Source organism: Eurosta solidaginis, chromosome 1, assembly GCF_040869045.1.
Source record: "Eurosta solidaginis isolate ZX-2024a chromosome 1, ASM4086904v1, whole genome shotgun sequence".
Classification (NCBI taxonomy): domain Eukaryota; kingdom Metazoa; phylum Arthropoda; class Insecta; order Diptera; family Tephritidae; genus Eurosta; species Eurosta solidaginis.
Window position 1 is genome coordinate 114,124,349 of NC_090319.1, and position 19,486 is coordinate 114,143,834.

The 19,486-nt window shown below is 36.5% G+C and overlaps 1 pseudogene; it reads right to left on the reverse strand.

Annotated features, from left to right (window-relative positions):
• Positions 1-625: 625 nt before the first annotated feature.
• On the reverse strand, positions 626-12,481 carry LOC137237644 (putative nuclease HARBI1; annotated as a pseudogene).
• Positions 12,482-19,486: the final 7,005 nt, after the last annotated feature.

The following is a 19,486-nucleotide window of genomic DNA, read 5'->3' on the forward strand; positions in this document are numbered from 1 at the left end:
TTTAAACCTTCTGGGCGTAAATATAGCGTTCCTAAATTGAACAGAGGCACGCCTGCCACTGAGATAATTTGCGGTCCAGCTTTTTATACTTGCTGGGAAACCATGTAATAATGCCCGACTGGCTACTGTCCTCTTTAAGACAAAGGCCGACATCACCGCCTCACAGGAAGCGCGATGGAAGTGGCATGACCGAGAGAGAGAGACAATAGGGTCTTGACATGTCTACCACAGTAGCCCCTCACTAGGGTATGCATCTTGTCGTTGGTGTGAGGGCGTATCCGAACTTCATAGCACCCGACTATGAGGCGGATCTGTTTAGGACTGGAATATACGCCGTTTCGCCTCATAGGAGGACGGCGAGATGTCAGTGACAAATAACTGCCAATCCCCTAATCTAGGGTGTTATGCGGACCGAGCCTATTGGATGATTTGCAGCCAGGGGTTAAATTCGGCTGTATTCCAACGGAGCCTTCTCGATACCGGGCCACCTCGAAAAGTATTGATGGCCTTACCACAGTAAGGGGCGCTGCTGTGGCGGACGGTTCTTGCCCCGTATACAATACTGGACCGCTGAGCCCGCCTTGTCTGGCAGGTAGTGGTATGGAAAAGATGAAGGACTCATTACCTAATTGTAATAAGGACGATGATAAGAGGACTGAGTCGCATGCCAAGGACGACAACTAAATAAATAAATAAATAAAATGAATAAAGCGCAAATCACGGTACCAAAAGTTAAAGTATGGATATCATGCGTGATGAAGTCGGATTATGGATGGTCTTAATTGGATTAAATTACATACAGACTTAACTAGATGCATCGGCTGATTGTTGAATTGCAGGAAGATTACATCACAATGGGAACTCTACGAGGCCAAGAAATCAGTGGACAGGGGCACGCAGCAGGGAGGGGTGCTATCACCTCTGTTGTGGGCGCTGGTCATCAACCAACTGCTCAGGCGACTCGATGAGGGGCCCGTAAAACTTACGGCTTACGCAGATGACATTGCAATTGTCATAAGTGGAAAGAGCCTTCCAACGATTAGCTCTTTGATGATTCGGGCGTTTCGGGATATTTATACCTGCGCATCTAATGTCGGGTTGAAAATCAACGCGGAGAAGACGGATATGGTCTTGGTTACAAAGAGGCACAAGGTCTTAAATTGGAGCAGGCTCAATTTAGGAGGGGTGACCCTACAGAAGAAACCTTGCACAAACTATCTAGGAATCATCCTAGACAGTAAGCTGTAATTGAAGCTCAACGTGGACGAGAGGGTGAAGAAGGCATCAACGGCACTTTATGCATGTAAAAGAATGCTGGGGTGTACGTGGGGCTTATCGCCCTCTCTTTCTCATTGGGTTTTTACAGCGATTGTAAGCACTATTCTCTACTATAGAGTTCTTGTTTGGTGGAAAGCCACACAAAAACCAACCTACCTCAAAAAATTAGAAGGAGTATGCAGACTTTCAATGCTTAGCATTACGGGAGCCCCGTAAATAACCCAAACGGTTGTACTGTATGCCAATCTGCACATTCCACATATAGACCTGGTAGGAGAGAACTTAGCTTTAACAACTGCAACCAGGCTCGGTGCCTCGGGGCAGCTTCGTTTCGGCACCCGTATTTGGTAGCAGATGAAAAGAGAGACCTCCACTGAGTTCGGGAACAAACTTGGTCTCCCTTGATGTTCCCAATTGGCGTCAGTTATCGCGAAATATGGATGACTGTTGCGAAACGGCCAACTCCGCCTACGTGGCTAAACGCCAATGAATGATGACGACGTAATCATTAAACTATTATGTCGGTATCGTTCCAACGGACCTGCCACACTAGGCCAGGACTGATCACGAAAAAAAAATCTAAATATTTAATAAAACGAATTTCGTAACACTCCGTAACATCTTTTATTTCTTTGAAATATTTATGTTTATGGTTTCGCATGTTGGAAAAATTGTTTCTAATTTCATTCCGCTTTAGCTGCCCCAACTGAGTTAGCAGCTGATCTCTTCTGTCACCCCCGTTGCCGGCGATATCAATGTCACAACTATCATTTCTTGCTATGCAAATGTTGTGAAGTGTGCAGCAAGCTATAATGAACTTCGCCATGGTTTCGACATTGTGAAAATCTAGGCGCATTAGCTGGCGAAACCGAGTTTTTAGGACACCAAACGTGTTTTCTATTTTTACGCGCGTTTGGCAAAATTTTTGATTTACTTCTTCTCTGTTTCGCACATATTTCCATAATCTCGAAATGGTGTCAGTAAATATTCACGAAGAGGATAGCGTAACAGCGCCCTAAACTCAAACACACCACATCAAGCATGCATCAGCTGTTCATGTACGAGTTGACCGAATGCAACCCAGCGCTTGTTTGGCTCGGCAAGAATAATTTGAGACTTTGATACAAGTGGTTGTGCCTAAAAAGATAATTTTACACTATAAATTGGAAAACATTAAAGATAGATATTTAAAGAAACTTTTAAATAAAGTGAAGTATTTTTAACAAGCCGATTTGTGTATTAATACCACTTCGGAGATAAAATGAAGTTTTCAATAAAGGCATATGCTAAAATATGCTAAATGGCGACCGTGAAGCGCGGGCCAGCCGCGAATGGAAATTAAAGGCATACACAAGGGCGTGGAGACAAAATGGTGGCGTACGCCACCACCACGTATTTTTTTCAAGTTTGCAATTTTATGGGGCTGCATCGCATACATCATGCCATTGACAAACAATATATACACGTTTAATTACGGAAATAACGAAAGCTGTGGTAAGCATCTAAAATAACCTCAATTTTTGTGACTGCGGCGCGGGAGCACCTAAAATAACCTAAATTTTTGTGACTGCAGCACCCAAAATAACCTCAATTTTTATAACCACATTGATTTTCACATTTCAAAATTTTTTGACTACATTAGTTTAAATAAGTGATTAAGTCTACAATATAGTTAGCCACATCCATTCGAACATACTACACTTGTTTTGCTTGCATGTGTACAATTATTAGGGGGGCTCATGTAACCGTATAAATGCCTTATAAAGTGTGTAAACGTATAAATTTATCTAGTGCGTAAACGAACTATCAAATTTTGTATGAAAAATCATTTAAACAATTTGTATAAATTTACGCGCACATTTCATTGTGTAAACGCGGTAAACTCAAAGGAATGCAACCTTGCAGACATTACAGCAGGCACTTTTATCAGAAATCTCCAACATCAGCAAGTAATTTACAAGAATATCTTAGTAAAGACGTTTTAGTTTTGATTTTTCAATTAATCTTGGCATTTTTTAATTTGTATAACAATCAAAAAATTTTTGTTTGGCAATATTACAGCTGATAAACAATCAAGTTTATCAAGAGTATTTCTAGGTTGGTTCATATAACAGCGTGTGTAAATGGATATAATTTTACACCTTATAAGTTTATATGCTTTCATGAGTCCCCCTATTATTACACATGTATATTTTCTTTTGCATGTGAACTTTACAGGTTATGTATGTTATAAAGCGATTTATAGTGAATCCAAAAGTGCGATTTTTGCAAACAGTATTTCCCTAAACTCTTAACGTGTTCTTAAACCAATTTTTCAAATAGTCTTCTACAAATATCTTTCTTTTCAAATTTTCGGAAATTTTGACCTATTTCCACGTACATGTGGTAAAGTTTGGATTTTTTCATTACATACGGTAGTTTCAAAAAAAACCAAATAAGATTTTTCATATAAAACGATGGTTCCGGAAAAACCAATTAAGATTTCTTTTAATAAACCGGTGCGTCTGTGATTACCACATACCTATATACTTTTGGACCAATTTCAAATTCAGTTACTTGCTACAGATTTTTCATACCAATAGTGCAGTGTCAATCAAATTTTCCACTGAATTTCTAAATATTTCGTCAACGACAATTCACTGTAAATAAGTTCCTTTTTTTTCAAATTTCTTCTGCTCAACATTTCAACTTCAAATATAAATTTTGACATTCAAACAAGTGCTTCTATAATTCCATAGTTTGAACTGAACTTTTTTGCTATTCCGATAACTACATATGTACAACCTTAGATATAGGAAGCAAGTGCAAAAAACTTCAGATTCAGAATCCGATACCGATAAATCAGCTTCAAGCTACGAAAGTTTAACGTCATCTTCGACCGAAACCGTCACAAACCAGAAAAATAAATTATCCTTGTCGACAGATTTCGCAGGCTTCTAAGATTCTTCTAGTAAAATTTTAACTTCTACTTCAGATCCAAATCTTAACGACGATTCAATTAATACAAAAGTTGCCTCACTTTCTTCTAATTCAGCTTCAGATCTTAACGATCAAATCATGGCAACACTTGAGGAAAATAAAACTTTCATTAGCATGTGTGCTACTTCGATCAGAGAAAACTATAGCGGTATTCATCTAGCACTCGAGACCTTTATAGATAAAATTGAATTACTCGAAGAGTTTGTCGATGAAACTTTAACTGGTACTTTTATAGCATTCCTAAAATCAAAACTGGAGGGTAAAGCTCGTGAAGCAATACCGACGCAAGTATCTTCAGTTAACGAATTTAAAATAGCTCTACGTAATAGGATAAAACCAGACAACTCGAAGTTCGTGGCTGGAAGAATCGTGGCGTTACAAGTAAATAACAACAACTATACTGATTTTGCGGCCACCGTGGTGTGATGGTAGCGTGCTCCGCCTATCACACCGTATGCCCTGGGTTCAACTCCCGGGCAAAGCAACATCAAAATTTTAGAAATAAGATTTTTCAATTAGAAGAAAATTTTTCTAAGCGGGGTCGCCCCTCGGCAGTGTTTGGCAAGCACTCCGGGTGTATTTCTGCCATGAAAAGCTCTCAGTGAAAACTCATCTGCTTTGCAGATGCCGTTCGGAGTCGGCATAAAACATGTAGGTCCCGTCCGGCCAATTTGTAGGGAAAATCAAGAGGAGCACGACGCAAATTGGAAGAGAAGCTCGGCCTTAGATCTCTTCGGAGGTTATCGCGCCTTACATTTATTTTTTTTTTTTATACTGATTTTGCTAGACGTATTGAGGAATTGTCGGACTCATTGGAGCGTTCGTTAATTATTGAGGGTATAACCCAGGCTAAAGCGCATGAAATGGCGATTGAGCAAACTGTAAACCTTTACCGGTTGAATGCAAAGTCAAGCTTCGTTAAGTCAATTCTCGCTTCTACTTCATTCACCGACTCAAACGATGTCGTAGCAAAATTAATAGTTGAACAGTCTAATGAAGTTAAAGAACGCCAAGTACTCGCTTTCAGGTCTCGCGGTAACAGCAATTTTCGAAATTTTCAAGGTGCCTATCGGGGTCGTAATTTTTCCAATCAAAATAATCGTAACTTCAATGGTTACAGGCAAAATAGGCAAAATTTCAATAACTTTCACAATTCAAATCGTGGTAATCAACGTCAAAATTTTCGTTTTTCAAACGGTAACCGTTATCAGAACAACAAGAGCAACAATAGTAGTAATAACTATCGCGTGAATAATGCGAATCGACCAACTTCCACTCTTATGAGTACTAACAACGCAAATGTGCGTGCTTTAAAAAACGCTCATGCCCCTCAGGAGCGAACAGTGGGGGAGCAAGAGACTTACGATTAACCGATTCTTCAAAAAATGTTTCTATAAAAAACATTTATTGTCTAAACCTTAATTTCTCAGACTTTATCCAATTAAATATAACCGGATCTAACAAATGTTGCACCTTTTTAGTCGACACGCAAGCCGATATTTCATTAATTAAAATCTCATGCATTAACAAAAATGTATCAATCAATGATAATGATATAATTAATATTACGGGAGTTACCTCAGATGTGGTTCCTACCTTGGGAACGTTCACAACAAATTTACATTTTCCAAATTTTTTATTCAGCATACGTTGCACGTGGTGAATGACGATTTCAATATTCCGTCCGATGGAATATTAAGTAAAGACTTTTTGAAACAAAACCAATGCGAAATCAGCTATGCGACAAATAGTTTTTCTTTTTGGATAAAAGGCAAAAAAGTCTCACTTCCAATCCTACACGGTACGGAAAGTGACTCTTTTGTTATTCCGCCAAGATGCGAAATTTTCAGAATTTTTGACTTAGGAAAGTCACCAGAACCACTGTTCGTGGACTCAAAAGAAATAGCCGAAGGCGTCTTTACAGCAAGATGCATAATCGATACCGATAATCCGATATTAAAAGTTATAAATACCAAATACAATTAAATGCATAAAAAGTTGCAACATTCGTACAGAAAAACTATCTAAATATAACGTTTACAAAATCAATAAAACAGACAATCGAACCAATCGTGTTAGCGAACTAGAACAAATTTTACAAATCCAAATACCCAAATATGCAGAAAGGAATTTGCTTGAGTTATGTTTAGAGTATTCGGACATTTTTGCGTTAAATAATGACAGAATGACACAAAACAACTTCTACGAACAAAAACTCCGACTTTCAGATACAACGCCAGTGTACATCAAAAATTATCGCCTTCCACACTCTCAGCGCGAAGAAATAAACAACCAAGTTAGTAAATTATTGCAAAATGATTTAATCGAAGAAAGCTTCTCAAACTATAATAGTCCACTTATAATTGTACCAAAGAAAGATACAACGGCGAAGAAGCGTATAGAATGTGCGTAGATTTTCGCGCAGTAAACAAAAAACTAATAGCCGACAAATTTCCGCTCGCTCGAGTAGATGATATTCTTGACAATCTTGGCCGTGCAAATATTTTTCAACGCTTGACCTCTTTTCGGGTTTCCACCAAATACCTCTACACCCCGACTCACGCTACATAACCTCGTTTAGCACTGGCCGTGGATCATTCATATGGAAAGTATTACCTTTTGGGTTGAACGTTGCAACTAACTCTTTTTCCAGAATGATGACGATTGCTTTTTCAGGCATTCCGCCTAACGTAGCTTTTTTGTATGTGGATGACATTATAGTGATTGGATGTAGCGAAAAGCATCACATTATCACATCTGTTTCAAGTATTCAGCACATGTAGAAAGTTTAACCTTAAATTAAATCCTAATAAATGCCATTTCCTTAGACCAAAAGTAACCTTTTTGGGTCACAAATGTTCGGCAAAGGGCTTGCTGCCAGACCCGTCAAAAATGGAAGCAATTAATAAATATACAAAACCAACCGACAAAGACGATTGCGACGCTTTGTAGCGTTTGCGAATTATTATCGAAGGTATATATCTAATTTTGCTTCACTGACAGCACCTTTAAACCGCTTGAATAGGAAAAAGGTAGACTTTATTTGGGATAGTGCTTGTCAAAACGCATTTCAATCATTAAAATCCGCTTTAATGTCACCACAGTTACTACAGTATCCTGATTTCAAAAAACAGTTCATAATTACGGTAGGTACATCGAAGGCAGGTTGTGGTGCTACATTGAGTCAGGTTCATGAAGATAACGATTTACCCATTTGCGTGTAAATCATTCACTAAGGCGGAGCAAAAGAAACCAATTATTGAATTAGAGTTATTAGCAATATATTCTGCGATAAAGCAATTCAGACCATATATTTATGGAACGAACTTTCTAGTAAAATCTCACGCATCTCATTTGACGAAATAAAGAACTCGACTAAACAAATTCTTGCGGTAAAAACACGGGCGATGTCAAAACAACAATCTGATACAAATTTACCAACTATTTCTAACGACTCAGACAATACAATACAGACAGTCAAGGTTTATGACAAATTTTCATTTACATTTTCTAATAAAATTCCACGTATTAGATCCACAATTTTCTATGATGAGAAAACTAAAATTTCAAAATTACAAATTCACTCGCTTATCAAACATAAAAAATTTGAACTAGTTAATACTGAGATTGCTAACGAAATAACAAATCTAGGCGAGTTACTTTGGAGGTTACAATACGAAGCCGACAATCACGGTATTAATAAGATAGAATGGCCAAGAGATGATTTATTTTTCAAATATTGTACTATTTTAAAGTTAAAACAAAGTGGAAACAAAATATTAAAGACGTTAGAGATAATATTGACCGACCCGGTAGAGATCATAACAACGGAAGACAAAAAACTCAAAATTATGTCAATTTATCACAACGATGCCATCTCAGGTGGACATTGCGGTGTTAAAAAGCTGTACGCAAAAGTTCGTACTAAATTTTATTGGAAAAACATGACCCGAGACATTGCGAAATATGTGAAAAATTGCCAACACTGCCTATTAAACAAAGTTAAACCAAAAACTAAAGAAAAGCTAGTGTTAACACCAACACTTTGTAAACCATTTGAAATAGTAGTCATTGATACAATAGGACCGTTGCCAGAATCGAAGTATGGTGACAGGTTCGCAGTTAACATAATTTGCGATTTAACGAAGTACTTAGTAACAGTAGCGGTTCCGGATAAAACTGCGAAAACCATAGCTGCTGCGGTATTCGAATCATTTATTTTAACATTTGGTCCAATGAATTCTATCAAATCTGATCTAGGCACAGAATATAAAAATGAAGTGTTTTCAGAGCTGACAAAACTTTTAAAAATCAAACACGAATTTTTCACAGCGTATCATCATGAAACGTTAGGTTCAATCGAACGAAACCATCGAGTATTTAACGAATACTTGCGCGCATATCTTAATGACACGTTGTCGGACTGGGATACTTACTTGAAGTATTTCACGTTCTTTCACAATACCACTTCGAATACAGTTTTTGATAATAAATTTACACCGTTCGAATTAGTATTCGGTAAAAAACCCATTTTACCTAGTGAATTTTAAAAAGCAAAAGTTGATCCAATTTATGATGTAGAGAATTACGCGAAAGAGTCGAAATACCGCATGCAAAAATCACATATATTGGCGCAAGAACTTTAAAAAAAAAAATAAAGTTCGAAATAAATAGTATTATGACAAACATGCCTATCCGTCAAAAATTAGCGTAAATGATAAGGTTCTAATACAAAAAGAACCGCGCGATAAACATGCAAGTATATATCAGAGGCCGTACGTAGTTAAAGAAATAGATGGGACGAATGTAAAAGTGTCTGATAAAGAAAAGAAAAAATTAAAAAAAAAAGAATAAATAAATAAATGTAAGGCGCGATAACGTCCGAAGGGATCTAAGGCCGAGCTTCCCTTCCAATTTGCGTCGTGCTCCTCTTGATTTTCCCTACAAATTGGCCGGACGGGACCGACATGTTTTATGCCGACTCCGAACGGCACTGCAAGGCAGATGACTTTTCACTGAGAGCTTTTCATGGCAGAAATACACCCGGAGCGCTTGCCAAACACTGCCGAGGGGCGACCCCGCTTAGAAAAATTTTCTTCTAATTGAAAAAACTTATTTCTAAAATTTTGATGTTGCTTTGCCCAGGGTGCGAACCCAGGGCATATGGTGTGGCAGGCGGAGCACGCTACGATCACACCACGGTGGCCGTAAATTAAAAACTGTTCACAAAAACCGTGTACAAAATGTACAATAATTCTTTAGGCAACTCACATTTTATTTACAAATACAATTTACAAATTTAGAATGGTAATATTTATATAATAACTTATTTTAAACGCATTTCTATACAATGTTTAAAAAAAAAAACCTGCAATGTATCAAATTTACAAATAAATATAAGATGTACGATGATACTACTTAGTAGCTAAAATAAAATTCCACGCAAAAGCTAAACCATAAACATATGCGATATAATGATGAATTATATAAATCCAAAAATCTGACATTTCAAACAAATTATATTATTTATATACATTTGCATATCAAATTATCATTATAAGTTTTGCTTCAAAAAAAAAAAAAAAAAAAAAAAAAAACGGAAAAAAGTCTTAATTATAGAGAGAAACTCAAATAATTATATTTACATCCTTAAACATAAGACAAATATATGTTAAACTATACACTCCAGATAAATGTTGTGTTACAACGAAAATACTATATTATAATTTATAATACTTAAAACTTTACAAAATAATGTGAGTAATGAATTGAAACTGAATACTTATACCAAAATTGTATACATATACCATAACTATACTATATTTGCATATTGCAATGCAAAATTTTCAATTACATTGTACATAGACATTTAATCACCAGTAATTAAAACTTTAAACAACTTCAATAACATGTATAAGTAAATTTCATTCTCATTAACTGAAATTACTCTACATATTAAATAAGTTTATAAATTTTTGTATCAACTAGAAGATAAGGTGATGTATGTTTGAGTTCATAAATGTAACATTATTCAATCAAATAATATCAGGTAAGAAGAAGCCAGCAGAATTGATCAATCTGCCGACTTCTTTTTTCCAAAGGAGGGTGATTTAACGGCGCCCTAAGCTCAAACACACCACATCAAACATGCATCAGCTGTTCATGTACGAGTTGACCGAATGCAACCCAGCGCTTGGCTGGCTCGCCAAGAATAATTTGAGACTTTGCTACAAGTGGTTGTGCCTAAAAAGATAATTTTACAATATAAGTTGGAAAACATTAAAGATAGATGTATTTAATTAGCGAGCTTTGCTCATATTGCTTTATACAATGGTTTTTGTAATTGATATTAGAGAAAAATTGTAAGTTTACAAACGGCGATGGTTACTAGGACATGTTTCTGAATTTCACTTCTTCATCAGCTAGCTTTTCGGGAGCTGAGCGTTGAACTCGAATCTCCAACATTCATATCAGTGCAAAGGTAGATGCGTTTAGCTGCTAAGCCGTATGAATGTTCCGTTGTTCGCTGTACAATTGGTCTCTAAGAGTTGCCTTTTTTGTTTATATTCCTTTTGATCACCATGTAGACACATACACTCTCTATGTAGTTTATTCCTAATGGTGTGGATATGATTTTTAGGCGCGCTTTTGAAAGCTTAGTAACATTTGTTCGGATTTTTACAGTATTTGTTTTTAATACTTCCGCTGTTTCTATTATATCAATATGATCATATGTATTTAATTAGCGAGCTTTGCTCATATTGCTTTATACAATGGTTTTTGTAATTGATAAGTATTTAAAGAAACTTTTAAATAAAGTGAAGTATTTTTAACAAGCCAATTTGTGTATTAATACCAATTTGGAGATAAAATAAAGTTTTCAATAAAGGCATATGCTAAAATATGCTAAAATAAGCAGAATCACCAAGCAAGTGGTATTTTGGTGCGCATGCATTTTGCAATTCACTTCCAATGAATAATAATTTTAAAACCCGTGAGTCATGAATTTTACCTGTCTACACGTCCAAAAAACGTAGATTTGCATCGCTAATTTCTTGTAGGGTTATCGAAACAGAGTCATGCCTGTTTGTGTAAGTGGAACGGATTTTACCCTTAGGCTTTTTGGCGGTAATGTAGGTACCATCTATACAACCCAAAACGTTTGGAAACCCAGCAATCTGTAAAAGGTAAAATTTTAGATAATGTATTGATTAGGTAAATTTTCTTCCATGTATATACATGATCACAGCTTTAGCGCACTTTTCCGAATTTATGCGATTTTGATTTGTAATTAAAAACTTCCTTTAAATAGATTTTGCTGAGTTTTTTTTTCACTGTGTGAAAGTGCGCTGAAGTCTGACTATAGACGAATGACCTTTTCAAACTCTCTTGCTATCGCTTCTTTTTCTTCTTCTTCCTTAGGAAATTTTATTGTTTCCGGCGCCACGTCTTCAACAAGAAAACTCAACACTTTATTAAAGGTTGAGTGAAGATTTGACAACGATACATCAAAAAGATTTGCCACTTCTCTAAAGGTTGTCTTATTAGCGCTGAACCTAAAGGATACAGATTCATTAAATCCCTGTATTATAACATGCGTGGTAATACACTATGATCTAGGTTGATTGGTAATACTCGTCAATAAATATCCGGAGAGGTGTCAAAAGACGAGTTTTGAACTCAGAAATATTTACGAGCAAAACACTTGTGTTGGTGCGTGTACAACAAAATCATCAAAAATACGTCAATCAAAATTATATGCAAGAGTTTTTGCTCATATCTTTTTACATCAATTGATACCGATGTCAAAACACATATTTTCATACCCCTACCGGTATTTTTGGACTTCTATTAATAGTCGAGTATTACAGTATCCTAGAGCATTACAGTGTCACACCATAAAAAGGAAAGCATATGGGCTTCTGCTGTTGATTGCGGTCTGCCTCCCTGGTAGCTCCTCTCCGTATAAAATCTGCTGGAAAAATAGGTTTCCACCAGATATTCTGCACTTCCACGTGAAATGCGGAAGTTGTTTTTGAACTACAAAAATATAATTAATGGATATGAATACATACATATGCCTTCTTGGCCAAATTGATACACTTACCTCCAAATCAGTGTAGGAAGGCACAACTCTTTCTATGAAGCCTTTAACTTTTGGGTGAGCGCATCTATCAACGAGTACGGCTTCCATTTCTTCATCAGATGATGAAGAAGAGTCCATAAATTCGTTTTAAAATTTATTAGTAATTATTGCTTCCATATTTAGTTTGCCGCTTTTTAAAAAAATTATGAAAATAAATTGTCACGATCAGTTGTTTTAGCAGAATTGCACTGCCACACCGCCATTTTATGCAGGGTAAAAGTGTAACGCTTTTGCGTTGCGAGCAGGCAACAATTTTCACAAAAGAACGAAATACCCCGTAAAGGCGTTGTCTGCTTTTAAAATAGAACAACAACCCTTGCGCGGCGTGCAAAAAGTGTAACACTTTTGACAGAAAAGGAAACGCTATTAAGGTATCATACTTTTAAAAGAACAAGTCTAGTTTATATATTTTTCAAAAACGGTAATTTCTAATATTTTAAAAATTAAATAAAAAATGGTCTTAGAACTATGTACATATGTCAGTATATGGGATTTACAATTGTGTTTAGCCTATATGCATAAAGTAAGTATTTAAGTATGTGCTTATTTATTCATACTTACTTGCACTTGCAGGAGAAGCTCATTACGACGGCGGTGATGTAGATAAATGCAGAACATTACATGTTGAGTTAAGCATGAAATTATGAACATAAAAAATTAAAAAAACAAGTAAGCGTGTCTAAGTTCGTGTGTAACCGAACATTATATACCCAGCTGAGAGTTTTCATCGTCATTTAGTTGACGTTTATGACAGCAAAAATGGGTGTGGTTGTCACGTTTAATAGAAATTGTCCTCTTTAAAAACGAACAGATCAAGTATTTTTCAACTTATGTCTTCTGAAACGTAAAATAACGATTGCTCAAAAGCACTGGCAGTACTACAGCAATAATTTTTTTTTAATTAAAATAGTACATACATATATGAATTTATTTTTGGCAAAGATATTGCTTTTAAATTCGTTTACAGTAATTTTAAAAATGTGATTTTAGGCGTGGTCGTTAACCGATTTCCTTTAAAAATGTTTGATGTTACTTTGCCCGATAGTTGAACCCAGAACCTCGGTGTGGTAGGCAGAGCAGGCTTCTACCGCACAGCGGCGACCAATATTTGCCAAAGTTATATATACATATATATAAAGTGGGAGCGTCATCGTCCGATTTCGCTCGTTTTAAATAGCGATGGGTGATTTGTACTAAAGGACCCACCAAAAGATATTTCGAAAAAGATATTACTCAGGACGGACATGGCTGAATGAATTGTTTTCACCCTGAACAGTTAGATGTATTACTTACTTACTTAATTGGCTCTTAATCGTTTAAACGATTATGGCCGTCCAACAAGGCACGCCAGTCACTTATTCGGTCTGCTAACTGGCGCCAATTGGTCACATCAAGGGAATTTAAATCGTTTTCCACCTGGTCCTTCCAGCAGAGTAGGTGCCGCCTTCTTCCTCTTCCGTTTAGTGGTGAGCTAATGAGAGAAGGCGACAGCCTGGCTAGGCCACTCTGACATGTTCGTTTTAAGGCTAGCTGGGGGATTCCATCCGCGGCGTCTGTCCACCATAAGGTGCAGCTCGCTATATAAACGTGCAACTAATATATTCATCCACGCTGAGCGGTTGTGCGGTGGGCTTGGCATCCGCCACGTCAAACCACACTACAATGAAAAACCCACTTTGATATATGGAAGTCTATATTTATCTCGATTAGCTTATACCGTTACAAGCTAGCGTTATGCCAGCAAAATTAATAAACCCTGTGATTGTTCGGCTGAGTATAAAAACGTGTAAAAGAATATTACAATGGTACGTGGTTATTTGTTTGGTAGTTTTACTCACTGACCAATTTTAAGAAACAATATAAAAACTGCAACAGATTGGTAAAATAAAAAAAAGAAATGGAACTGACAAAAATTATTTAAAGGCGGAGTCCTATACCGAGCCCAAATTATGTTCCATTATCGTAGTATTTGTTTTGTTTTATTTTTTCTACAATATTGTATTCGAGATTAAAATAATGATAAAATCCGAGGAAATTCCTGCACGGGTAGAAAGAGGACTTGTTCCATAGGGGTAGGAAGAGAATCTGTCCGGCAGTATCCGTAGCGATACAAAGATGACATGTCCCACACTACCCGTAGGAGTGCAAAGAGGATCTGTTGAACAAAAGATGTAAGGGTATAAGAAAGAGTAGCCGACAGTGTGCGTATAGGTATAAAGAGGAGCAGTTTAACCCTACCCGTTCAGACATAAACAGGTACAGTTGGTCTCTCCATAGGATATGCTCAAAGAAAAATGATCAATTAGGGCAGTCCCCGCTTAATTCATACAAATAGACAACATTGGTTAATTCTTTGTAGTTCCATAAATAGAACAAAAGCAAAAATACCAGTTTCATTGAAACCGCCAACAAAAAGCATAACTTGCGTGTTCAAATCCCACTCCCGGGAGAAAAGGCATTGAAGATATTTACAAGGTATAATAGAAACAGCTGTCGCCTTGTCCGTCCTGATGTCACGTTTTTACATTTTTCCCAAATTATTAAGAAAAACGATCACTCCAACCCATATAAGCCTCATTTCGGAAGCATCCTAGAAAAATCGCATTTTTTGTAGGGTATGTACATATATACGTTTAGTAATGAAATTAAAGCATTTTTTAGGGCTGCGCAATTAAAGCGCATCATTTTTCAACTCTTGTCAAGTCTGTATGAAAGTTATTCAGAGTCGTTATGTGCGAAAATTATTATTACAGAAATTAAGGATAACATAATCTCTTTGAAAATAATCATGTTCATCAAATACCATTAATTAATATTTATACTTTCCGGGTTTTTTAGACATGTACTTACTTACTTACTTACTTAATTGGCGCTTAACCGTCTAAACGGTTATGGCCGTCCAACAAGGCGCGCCAGTCGCTCCTTTGCTCCGCCAAACGGCGCCAATTGGTCACACCAAGGGAGTTTAAATCGTTTGCCACCTGGTCCTTCCAACGGAGTGGGGGACGCCCTCTACCTCTGTTTCCATAGGCGGGTTCCGATAGAAACACTTTCTTGGCGCATCATCTTTCATTCGCATAACGTGGCCTAGCCAGCGCAGCCGCTGCGTTTTAATTCGCTGAACTATGTTGATGTCTGCGTATAGCTCGTACAGCTCATCATTAAGTCTTCTTCGGTACTCGCCATCGCCAAAGGGTAGAGGTCCATAAATCTTTCGAAGAACTTTTCTCTCGAACACTCCCAAAGCCGCTTCATCTGCTGATGTCATGGTCCATGCTTCTGCCCCATATAGCAGGACGGGTACGATAAGTGATTTGTAGAGTATGATTTTCGTTCGCTGAAAGAGGACTTTACTTTTCAATTGCCTACTTAGTCCAAAGTAGCATTTATTGGCAAGATTGATAATTGGCTAGATTTTAGTGCTGATGTTGTTGCTAGTGTTGATGCTGGTTCCCAAATAAACGAAGTCTTTTCCTATTTCGGAATTATGGCTGCTAACAGTAGCGTGGTTGCCAAGGCGCATATGCGCTGACTCTTTGCTCGATGACAGCAGGTACTTCGTTTTGTCCCCATTCACCATCAAACCCATCTTTACCGCTTCTTTTTCTTTTAGATATGTATCTCAACTAAATTCGGCCCGCCGTGTAGTGGTAGCAGCGTGCTCCGCCTACCACATTGAAGGTACTGGGTGCAAGTCCCGGGCAAAGCAACATCGCAAATTTAGAAAATATAGAAAGTAAAGTCTTAAATTACAAGAAAATTTTCCTGAACGGAGTCGCCCCTTTGCAGTGGTTGGGTAAACCCTCCGATTGTATTTCTGCCATGAAAATGTTCTCAGTGAAAACGCAGGTTGCAGAGCACCTCAGCCCAAATCTCCTCGAAGATAACACACTCCAAGTTTAAATTTTTGTTTTATCTTACTTGTATTCCTTACAGATTTTTTAAGAAAACAGTCAAGAGTAAAGAAAAATGTAAGATATTGTAACGATTTTACTGCAAATCCTCTTATTTGCAACCCTCTGCTAAGTTCGTATCGCTAAACTGTTGAATAAATAACTCCAATATGTAATAATGCAAAATGGCCTTTATTCAAGTACTTCACAATAACACTTGTACTTTGCAACGAATAGCTTACTTAATAACCAAACTGATTGACAGCTCAAATGAAACTCTACTATTCAAAATAATACTGCTATAGCTCGCTAGATAGCGCTTAATCCAAATCTCAAATCAAACTGAATTACTTCTTACTCGCTTGCCCCGCTTTTATAGTTTACGCTGCATACTTCTAGGCTCTTCGATTTCCAGAACTTACTAGTTTGTTTCGGCTACAAAATCGCCAGCCACAACTACGTGCACAAATTATTGCTCTCCTTTGTGACAACTCGGATAAGATATATGCATGTGTTTGTGCATTGCCGCTCCGCTGCTCGTATACGTACATATGTGTAGACGCAATTATTTATTCGTTTATGTAGATACATAATGATTGAATTATTGATGTGAATGTTTGTAGTTTACAGTCTCTCGCGCATGCATAGGCGTATAAGTAAATGCATCTGTGTGTGACTTATTTCGGCTGCCTTATATATGTGTATACATGATTTGATTATTGACGTAAATACTGCTTATCGTGGCCTTAGCATCGCCTTAGTGATGGGATAACTTAGTGATGGTAATATCCGTGACAATATATATCTCATATAACCAACTGTTCCGTTAAGGGGATTTTCTTCATTCCTACACCGTTTTAACACGAACAAATGTGAAGTTCCGTCATTTCTCCCTCGATTTAATAACTAAAGATGTGAAATTTTGTAAAATGACAAACATGCTCCCCAGGAAGTTCTATAGAAATCTCTGGGATGGATTATTTATATAAAAAACAGCCGATATAGCCGATTGATCTGATAAAATGGTTTTACGAATTTTTAGCAATATTCAAGAGCTGAAAAGGTATTGTTGAGTTATTAGTATGTCGCACTTTTTATTGTAAGCTGATGCACATCAAAAATTTCATATTTCGAGATTTTATGATATGAAAATTTCATATTTCGAGATTTTGTGAAATAACCGCTTAGTGAGATTATAATGATATATAGAGAATACCTAAAGGGCCAAAATTGACCGCCATAACTATCTTTAAATCAAATTTTTATAATGAAGCTGTATGAAAAAATAAAACTTCATTTGCGTTTTACCGAAAAATGTTCAGAATTCAAATAGATCAAATATAATAATAGTACATCGTCGATTATTCGAATAACTGCTCCTTGCCGAATATTCGAATAATCGTTGTGAAATATATGTACATAGTTCATTTTGAATGCATACACAAATTTAATTGTGGTGTCAATTAACATCTACGTGGGCTGACAATATTTCTATATATGGAAATATTTGCTCAGATTCTACTGATGTCTCTGGTATACACAAATACTTCGTCATAAAACTGTTTAGTTCAAGATAAACCGTACGTTATTTTGAAAGGAGGTCAATATTATGTCCGATTGTTGGTTCAACCATAAGCTAATAAAGTTTTGGCCCAACGCTTTTTGTTTGGTTTTGGCCCTCGAATAAAAGGACCACATCGGTAAATACTGGATTGTATGCTTCTTGTGAAATGTTGCCCGAAGTTTGCTTCTGACATAACCATAAACCTTTAAGATAGTCTTCAAAGGTAGGTTCTTATATCAACGATCTATACCCTACAGTCAAACTTACCAGCTGTATACTAGATGAACACTAGCTTGCCAAAATTCCCAAATAGTTCGAGTTCTGTTTTTTCCATATTGCAACTAGTATTTTTAACACGAGTGTCTGTTAATGTCAGTCAATATATGCATCAGAGTCCTAGAAATAACATGCTAGTTAGTTTATGCAAGATGACTTTACCCTTTGTAGTATTACACAATTTTAAAAACCACTTATGGTACTTGAGTCCTGAATGTGTGGCTTTACCATTTTTTGATAACAGTGTTTCTGTTGAGTCAAAAAAAGAGATGATGAAGGCATTGAGTCGTGAGACTTTAGATGAAGACGTAAAACGTGCCTCAATTCAAAATTTAAATGTTATGCATGTTATTGAAGGCGGAATGGATAAGTTCATTTCTTCTGAGCCAAACAATTTTTTTCTTCGCTTTAAAATCAATACAGAATTTTTTAAAAATGATCCAAGTTTATGGCCTGCGTATAGTAATTTTAAAACTGCTCTTCAAATTGTTAATGACATCCACGTGGTAAACGATACAGCTGAACGAGCGGTGAAAGACTACAACCCAATGCTCACAAAAGACGAGGAACAAAAACAATATATATTGCAAGTAGTCAAAAACTATCAAAAACAATTTCCTATGAGCACGAAGGAGAGTTTATTACACAATTTTTTATAATTACAACATTTAATAAAATAAATAATCATCAGGCAAAGAATGCTAAGATACGTGAAAATTTCGCTGTTATTTTTTAATTTGGTTTTTTCTGGATTAAATATTAATGTTAAAGAAAGCTAACACAAAGCAACATTGTTCATCAAATATGTCCCTAGAATATTTGTGAATAAAGTTTTTCTATAAAATAAATATTACTGAAGTTAAGAACAATTAAAGCGAGCAATAGTGAGAAAAATAGCATTTTTAGCAAACTTTGTGGGCTCAAGGCACGCCCAATAACTATGCAAACGATCTAAAATTTGTTATACTCAGTTGAGCAGAGCTCGCAGAGTATATCAACTTTGATTGGATAACGGTTGGTTGTACAGGTATAAAGGAATCGAGATAGATATAGACTTCCATATATCAAAATCATCAGTATCGAAAAAAAATTGGATTGAGCCATGTCCATCCGTCCGTCCGTCCGTCCGTTAACACGATAACTTGAGTAAATTTTGAGGCCTCTTCATGAAATTTGGTATGTAGGTTCCTGGGCATCCATCTCAGATCGCCATTTAAAATGAACGATATCGGACTATAACCACGCCGACTTTTTCGATATCGAAAATTTCGAAAAACCGAAAAAGTGCGATAATTCATTACCAAAGATGAATAAAGCGTTGATGGTAGGTGAGTTGAACTTACGACGCAG